A 9457-nucleotide genomic window follows, 5' to 3' on the forward strand; every position below is an offset into this window, starting at 1 on the left:
GGAAATACAAGAGGTGGTCACACTTGTTGGACTCCCTTGTAACCCCTGTGGGTACCCCTTCGAGTAGTAGCGCATTAGACAGAACCGTGCACAAACTGTCTTCCAAGTACCCTCTGGGTATATCGGAAGCCCCCTAGCTCCCTTGAAACCTCGCCATAGATAAACTATTGGCCATCTTGCTGCTACAGTACACTGAGAACAACACTCGAAGAGATTACTCGTGCGTACGATAGGGTAGTCGGGTTGTACGACTAAGGGTACGGTTGATCCTCCTTGGTTAGTGCCCTGAAAAATTGGGCCGAGTACTATTGTCAAACCCTTATGTATATTGCGATCTGTAGCACTTGACACTCCTGGAGACCATAGTTCCCTTCTCTATCTCTGGATCACACATAATCTTTGCCAGATCAGATCTCACAAGTGGGGTTTTGTCACAGTAGCAGCAATCAGTTCTGTCATTCAGATCTATCAGATCAGCCATTCAGATCTATTAGATCCATCATATCCGCAGTAACAATCAGTTCCACTGTTCAAATCTATCAGATCAGCCATTCAGATCTCTCAGATCCATCAGATTTGCCATCTAGATCTGAGTAGTTGTGTGGGTTCCTATACCTGGGCGTGATTTTCGCAGGACTTTTGGCAGCATTGACATTTCTGGGATTCGGCTACTGCAGTATTCCTAAGCAAGGAGTAAAAATCCATTTGGAGTAAAAAAAAAGAACTTTGAGACCCCCCGGGACGGTTATTGGTGACTTAGCCCATAAGAATCAGGACGACGAGCTGAGCAAGGTGGTACCATTCAATTGTTAGTGCCAAAAAAAGTCGAGCTGTCCCAAATTTCAAGTACATCGGATCAGTGCATGGTACAAACTAGATCTCAAGCTATGGCTAATGAGAGGATTGACAATCTTGAATCACAATTGAAAGAGGTCATGTTGCAGCTGCAGAGCTTAAATGAAACACTCTCTAAGGGCAAGGTGGAGGCATGTATTGGCAATGAAAAAGATCCAAGCATTGAGGGAGAGTCTAGCCAGTCTCCTCACCTCTTTGGCACCCACCAACAATCCCATCTGCGACCACCCAAGCTAGACATGTATAAATTTGATGGCTCTCACTCGGCCACATGGATAGCACAAATGGAGAAATATTTCACACTGAATTACATCTTGGATAATGCGACTCAGCTTAGTGTGGGTATCATGTATTTGGACAATGAAAGATGGCAATGGTGGCAATGGCATCAATGTTGCTATGGAAGGCCCTTGATTTGGTAGACATTCAAAAAAGCTCTTATGGATCGCTTTGACCATGAATCTAATTTTTTGGGTCGTCTCACTAAGCTCTGACAGACAGGAATAGTGAACGAATATATTGTCGCCTTTGAAGCCTTAGCTTTCCGCATTGGAGGTCTACACGATGAGTTCTACGTGGAATGTTTTGTCAGTGGTCTCAAAGAAGCCATACAAGCCCACGTCCAACTGCACCACCCTAGCTCATGGCTGCATGCTTGCAGGATAGCTCGTGAAGTCGAACGTGCGTTAGCGGCCCAGTCCAATCGCCCAAATTTCATCGCCAAGGGTCGCCCCCCACAGGCTCAAAGCACTACCCAAACACTCAAGGTTCAAAAGGTGTCACCAGCAGAAATGGCAGAAAGAAGAAAGCAAGGATTATGTTACTATTGTGATGAGAATTACTCCCCCAGACATAACGCAAGGAGCCCAAATTCTTTCAAATTGATGCTACTGATCACAGTTCATTGGAGGAAGCCCCATCACTTGAGGAACCAAAGGAGGAAGAAGAGGACAACCAGCAGGACAATGTACCTGAAGAACCAGTTATCTCGCTGCATGCTTTGGCAGGGATTTCTTCACCCCAAACTCTCAAAATCAGAGGTTTTATTAAGCATCGCCCAGTGGTAGTCTTGATTGATAGTGGAAGTACACATAATTTTATCCATCAAATAGTCACGGAAGCATTGCATTGTTTTGTCCGAGCAATTTCTAACTTCCAAGTCCAAATTGCTGATGGGGGGACAATGAAATGTGAAGGCCGTTGTGAAAATGTCAAACTTCAAATGGGGGATTATCAGTTAAAGACCCACATGTTTTCCATACACATGGGAGGGTGTGACATTGTCCTAGGTGCTGAATGGCTTCGCACACTTGGCCCAATCACAATGGATTTCCAGGAGTTATATATGAGCTTTAAGCAGAACAACCACACACATACCCTCCGCAGACTCCAAGCGGGATCTCCCTCTATCATCAGCTCACATTGGATGGAAAAGTTGTTAAAAAAGGGCCACCATGGAGTTATAGCTCAATTTAATGCCATCCAGGCCTTCGAACCCAATTCTCTTCATATTCATCCTGAGATGCAATAGATCTTAAACAACCATCTGTCAGTCTTTGACAAGCCTCATGAGCTTCCACCCTCGAGAGGGGAACATGATCATAGCATTACTTTGGTCCCAGGGGCCCAACCACCAAATGTGTGCCCATATAGATATCCGTTCGCCCAAAAGAATGAAATTGAAAAAATAATCAAGGAACTCTTGGAAGCAGGCATCATTCGTCCCAGCATTAGTCCTTATTCATTGCTGGTGGTCATGGTGCTCAGGAAAGATGGGGAATGGCATATGTGTCTAGACTTCAAGGCCCTTAATAAGTTGAAAGTCAAAGATAAATTTCCCATCCTAGTTGTCAATGATTTGCTGGATGAACTAAATGGGGCTCAATTCTTTACTAAGCTTGACCTTTGCTCGGGCTACCACCAAATTCGCATGAAAGAAGTAGACATTCCAAAGACTGCTTTCCGAACTCATGAAGGCCATTATGAGTTCCTGGTCATGCCATTCGGTCTTTGTAATGCCCCATACACTTTTCAGAGCCTTATGAACCACCTGCTCAAACCATATCTCAGAAAATTTGTCCTTGTTTTCTTTGATGACACCCTCATCTACAGTCGCACCTGGGCCACACATCTTCAGCATGTAGATCTTCTCTTGCAACTGCTCCGCAAGCATAAATTGTTTGTCAAGATGTCCAAGTGCTCTTTTGGCATGGAAGAAGTTGAGTATTTGGGCCACATTGTGGAGGGTGAAGGTGTCAAGGTGGACCCCAAAAATATGCAGGCAATGCAGGATTGGCCTCAACCTAAGACCTTGAAGAGCCTGAGAGGATTTTTGGGTCTCACAGGCTATTATCGCAAATTTGTCCACAATTATGGTCGCATTGCTAGGCCCCTCACTCAACTCCTCAAGAAAAATTCATTCCTCTAGAATGATGAAGCACAACAGGCCTTTACAGCTCTCAAACATGCCATGTGTTCCACTCTAGTCTTAGCACTACCTAACTTCACCAAATCTTTTGTGATTGAATGTGATGCTTCGAGTACGGGTATTGGGGCGGTCTTAATGCAAGAAGGTCAACCCTTGGCCTTCACGATCCAACAACTAAGTGGGAAGAATCAGGGACAATCTACCTATGAGAAGGAGATGATGGCCATCTTACGTGCAGTAGATACTTGGCGACCATACTTATTGGGGCAACATTTCCAAATCCGCACAGACCATCAAAGCCTTAAATATTTTTTGGAGCAACGCATATCCTCACCACAACAAAATAAATGGCTCGCCAAAATGCTGGGATATGATTATGAGATAATTTAAAATAAAGGGCGCGAAAATATTGTAGCAGATGCGTTATCTCGCCAATTTGAGGAGGAAAGTACCCTGCTCGCAATTTCCCTTCCCATTCCAGAATGGATTGAAGAGGCTCGCAAGGAATGGTTTTCACATCCCTGGCTCTCCCAACTCATTAATCAATTACAGGTAGATCCAAATCCCACAGTGAGCTACTCATGGCAGGATGAGATTCTTCGCTACAAGGACAGAGTCGTAATATCACCAACATCCACCCTCAAAAGCCGCATTTTGGCGGAGTTGCACTCATCTCCCACTGCAGGACATTCAGGCTTTCAGAAGACGTATGCTCACACTCGAAGATCATTTTTTTGGACAGGCATGAAAAAGGACATTCCTAATTTTGTAGCTAAATGTGACGTCTGTCAGTGCCACAAAGGAGAAACAGTCAAATCCCCAGGCACATTACAACCATTGCCCATCCCGGCCTCAATTTGGACGGAGGTTTCTATGGATTTCATTACGGGTCTTCCAAAGTCAGGAAACAAGTCAGTCATCATGGTGGTTGTGGATAGACTTTCTAAGTATGCTCATTTTTGCGCCCTACCCCACCCTTTTACACTAACTTTGGTTGCTCAATCCTTCATGGATCAGATTTTCAAATTGCATGGCATGCCTACTTCCATTGTGTCTGATCGTGACCTGATCTTCACCATTAACTTTTGGTAGGAACTCTTCTGGCTACAAGGTACCCAACTACAACTTAGTACTTCCTATCATCCACAAACTGATGGTCAAACTGAAGTAGTCAACAAATGTCTGGAGACCTACCTTAGGTGTTTCACTTCAGAAAAGCAACATCTCTGGGTACAGTGGTTACCTATAGCCGAATGGTGGTATAACACCAACTATCATGCCACCACCAAAATGACTCCATATGAAGCAATTTATGGTCAACTCCCTCCTTCCCCTACTTCTTATATCAAGGGATGCTCGAAGGTACAAGCAGTGGATCAACTCCTACAGAACCGCACAACCATGCTGGCTCACCTTAGAGAGAATCTTCATCAAGCTCAAAACTGCATGAAGCAACAGGTAGATCAACATCGCTCAAAACGCCAATTTCAAGAAGGGGATCAGGTAATTTTTAGGCTACAACCATATAAGCAAAAATCACTCAAAGACAAGGGTTGTTAGAAACTATCTCCAAAATTCTACGGACCGTATCAAGTACTTCAGCGCATTGGAGAAGTTGCCTACAAGCTAGCTTTGCCACCCACTGCAAAAAATCCATCCAGTCTTCCATGTCTCATGCCTCAAGAAAGTGATTGGGAACAATTGCAGAATTCAAACCAGTCTACCTGAACTGGATGAAGAAGGGTCAATCTGGCTCCAACTTGAATAGGTTCTTGACACACGAGAATGGCACCTACATGGCCGCATGATCAAGGAAGTCCTCATCAAGTGGAAAGACACCTCTCCAGAAGATGCAACCTGGGAACCAGCCACTATTCTTCAGCAGTTTCCATAGCTTCAGCCTTGAGGACAAGGCTATTCTTATGGGGGAGGGCATGTTAGGGTCCCACCCTAACCCCCTTATTTATGTAATAGGATCGAGTCATAGTTATAGTTAAGTAAAGAGTCAATAAAGCCCATATTAATAATTGTAAGTGGTTAACCCGCATTTAATGAAGGGACCACAGTTAGCTGCAAATGGGCCATGGTATTAGATAGATGGTATTAATAAGAACCATGGTATTGCGCCATGGTATTGCATGTATGAATCCTATATGAAGGATAGAGACTCCCCTCGAGGAGCATCGTGTCTTATTTTGTAATTGAGCTCAACTCTATTGGAGGTTGCCCCCTCAAAGAGGCAAGTGAACATTGCTTTCTGAATAATAAAATACTTGCTGTTATTTCTCATTGTTCTATGTTCTCGGTATATTTCTTCGCATATTTGGTATTCTGGTATCGTCTTGCAAGTTAAGAGCATAACAACTTCCTGAGTTCACCCAGTTTTCCTTGTTTCATGCTTAAAGAAGGTTATAGGTGACAAGCTCCCAGTTCAAACAATATTGCCAGAAATTGACGAGGAAGGAAAAATCCTATTGAAACCTGAAGCAGTCACAGAAACAAGAACTTAACAGCTACGAAATCGATCAATTTCTGGAGTATCTCATCAAGTGGAAGAACTTCCCGTTGAAGATTCCACATGGGAGGATGATAATTTTATATAGAAGCATCCAGAACTACTCAAGTGTTGAGGAAAACACTTTTTTGAAGGAGAGGGGCATGTTAGGTCCCGATAATACTAGTGATTCCCCCATTACTCTTGTCATTGTAGCCCTTATTGTTATTGTTGTTCCCCTATTGTCCCCATATTGTTATTATTGTGCCCCATAAAAGCCCACTATTGTTATTGTTGTGCCCTTATATTATTATTGTTATGTCGGCTTTGATTATATTGTGACCCCTTAGATTCCTATATATAGAAAAGAGGTTTTTTCATTTGTATCATCCAAGAATTGTTCATTTGTGTAAGGCCGTAAAGGAGGTTGCCCCCTCGAAGAGGCTGATTTTGAAGTCGTTGATCTATATTTTCTATCTTTTTGTGAGCTGGTTTCTTAACATGTTCTTTCAGTCTCCCCTCTGAGCTTTTTGGTTGAAGGTATTTCCCTTCGACTCATTGGTCTCTCTTTGCTTGGTTTGATTAAGCCTAGGTTTTCTCTGACTCTTCTATCCTTGTTGGCCTACTACCTACGTTGTTTTTCTCCTGGTGCACCTTTGGTTTCTCCCCTATCTCTCCATTCAACCTCTTCATTGACATCAATTCCTCCCTCCCCATCTTTGTAATATATGATCATTTCCTCCCTCTATGTGCTTCTTATGCCATGGCTCAATGTCATCTCTCCTCTACTCATTATGGAGGCAAAATAGGATGTTGTGGCCCTACTGTTGACACCAATATATCCCCCTCCTTTGTCAGTCAGACCTGTGCTCAAACTGTGGCTCATGCTACTATGGCCACATACATGGATATCATCCCTGAAGTGATATAGAGTGATTTTTGAGGTTGAAGACCAAGTCAGACATGTTAGAAGATTCTTTTATGATAGGCAAGTTGATTGGGATACTAGGGACTTGATTTTTGATGTGGGAAACTCTTCCAGAGCTCACTTTTCCTCTTACATGCAAAATATCAACCTATATTGGTATATCAAACCACTGATAGGCAGGGTGCTTCCAGATAAAGAAGATACTCAACAAGAAATGATAATTTGCATGGCTGAATTAATGGACAAAGTGGACATGTTTAGCAAGAAAGTCTCAATTTTAACAAAGAAATTGAAAAAAATTGACTTTTCTTCCTCTAACAATGACAATGAGCTAGAACCACTGAATTCGATGGACTCTTCAACTAAGTGATGATTAAGTGAGCCATATCTTTTAAACAAAATTTCTATAATGGCATTGCCATTATCATGTCTATTATCTTATGGTTTAGTTTATTTCCTAATTCTTTTTTAAGTTTGAAAAACAATTTGGTAGCCTATAAAACATGCAATCATAAATTTTTGAAATTATGTTATTGGTCTAGTTTTCCAAATAATATAACTATAGCTTGTGATAATTATTTATATATATCTTTTGATAATAATATAAAAACCTAATCTTACAAAAATAAATAAATATATTACATTTTAATTTATATTAAATGAAATATAACAGTTAATATTACAGGTGTGATGATTACTTAGATAAATCTGAAATATTTGAACGTATAAATTTTTCTTGTCATGGATGTTTGAAGTAACAATGGTACCATATTCAAACACGTAAAGTCAGAACATGTGTAGTCAGGATGGCCGAGTGGTCTAAGGCGCCAGACTCAAGTTCTGGTCGTCGTTTGAGGGCGTGGGTTCAAATCCCACTTCTGACAATATGCTTAACTTTTGCTACTCACGTTTGAGGGCGTGGGTTCAAATCCCACTTCTGACAATATGCTTAACTTTTGCTACTCATTTTCTAGCGCGTGGACTAATGTTCGACTCCTGCCTCCCGAAAGAGGGAATCTCCTTTCCAACAATAAATATAAATTTTCCTGCTCAATTTGTGGTGGACTGAAACTCTCCTGTGTAAATTTGTGGAGTTGTGGGTTCGAATCTTCTTTCCGACAATATATATATATAAATTTTCCTGCTCAATTCGTGGACTGAAGCCCTACTGGGTAAATTTGTGGAGTTTTATTCAAATTACAGGAACGTAGGCCAGCAGGAGGCAATTCGTCTGGAGGCGTGATTGACGATGATTTACAATTGTAAAGGTCACTATAACTTTCTGTAAAGTTGTAAAATATCGAAGGGCGTTTGGTGGAGTTAAGTTCGAAGGGCCCTCTCAAATCCACTCTCTTCGGCTGGCTTCTCTTTTACAACAGGAACCTCGTCTGGGATGTTCTTCAATCAAAAGGTTGGCAGGGTCCAAGTCGATGCTGCTTCTGCCGTTCTGAATTGGAAACGAACATCCACATGTTCTTCCAATGCACTGTCACCTCTGCTATATGGATCGAGCTGTCCTCCGGCTATGGTTTTCCTGTCCTCCTTTTCCCCTCAGTTAAGGACGCCTTCTTCTGGTGGTCCTCTCAGCGACCTTTGTGGCAAGCCATCTTCCTCCTCACCATCTGGCATGTCTGGAAGTGGCGGTGCTGCTGTGTTTTTCAGGACTCCCATCCTCCTCTCGAGTCCATCATTTCTCTGATTACTGGCTCCTTGCCACCCGACTAGATCTCAACTGATGATGGCTCCTTTCTGCAGGCGGCCTCTTCTCAGGCAGCTCCACATCTGCTTGCATATCTACTTTTTGACAATATGTTACAGTGCATACATTCTATCAGCTGAATACTTGTAACTATGTTTTGAACAATCTATCCTCCTTTTTTGTTTTATCCATAGGATAACAGAGATCCGATGCGATGCGTCTTATATGATCGATGGCATCTAATCGATCCATGTAATCATGTAATTATCAAATAGTTTATATGATCTCAATATAACATATACAGATTTTTTCCTCTGAAAAAAAAGGAGTTAAGTTCGACCGGAGCTTTCACGAATAGTGTGCGTTGGATCGAATGCCCATTCTGACAATAAATATACGTTTTCCCACCCAATATGTGGGCTGAAGCTCGACTGTGAAAATCTGTAGAGGTTTTTTCAAATTACAGGAACGTGGATCGGCAGAAGGCCATTTGTCGTGATTCATCATTATCTAAGTTTATAGCTTGGTATAACTTGCGTTGATGACGATTGAAGTTTATAGCTTAGTATAACTTGCGGTAAATTTTTGGAACATACGGGCATTTGGTCTAGTGGTATGATTCTCGCTTAGGGTGCGAGAGGTCCCGAGTTCAATTCTCGGAATGCCCCATTCCATTTTTCAGATGTCTTTAAAAATACTCATCGGAGTGTTATTTCTCTTCAAAAATACAGATGACTTTTCAAATTTTATTCCGATGTACTGTGCCAGCTCGGAATACACCCAGCTGTGCAGATACTCATCGGAGTGTTATTTCTCTTCAAAAATACAGATGACTTTTCAATTTTTTTTCCGTGCAGATACTCATCGGAGTGTTATTTCTCTTCAAAAATACAGATGACTTTTCAATTTTTTTTCCGATGTACTGGTGCCAGCTCGGAATACACCCAGCTGTGCAGAGTTCGCCACTCAATTATGTTTTTCAAGAGTGTTAATTTGATAGAAAGAATCAAACTTTTCAACAGGGCTAATTTGATAGAAAGAAAGAAATAAAAT

At 41.9% G+C, this 9457-nt stretch overlaps 2 non-coding genes across 2 annotated transcripts; both read left to right on the forward strand.

Moving 5' to 3' along the window:
* The first annotated feature begins 7505 nt into the window (after positions 1 to 7505).
* Positions 7506 to 7589, forward strand: TRNAL-CAA (transfer RNA leucine (anticodon CAA)). Its single transcript has one exon. It is a non-coding gene; the product is annotated as a tRNA-Leu (tRNA).
* Positions 7590 to 9000: 1411 nt separating this feature from the next.
* On the forward strand, positions 9001 to 9072 carry TRNAP-AGG (transfer RNA proline (anticodon AGG)). Its single transcript has one exon. It is a non-coding gene; the product is annotated as a tRNA-Pro (tRNA).
* Positions 9073 to 9457: the final 385 nt, after the last annotated feature.

The sequence above is a fragment of the Pinus tabuliformis genome, chromosome 6 (assembly GCF_031772625.1).
Source record: "Pinus tabuliformis cultivar Carrire ecotype Pingquan chromosome 6, CPIR1, whole genome shotgun sequence".
Lineage (NCBI taxonomy): Eukaryota > Viridiplantae > Streptophyta > Pinopsida > Pinales > Pinaceae > Pinus > Pinus tabuliformis.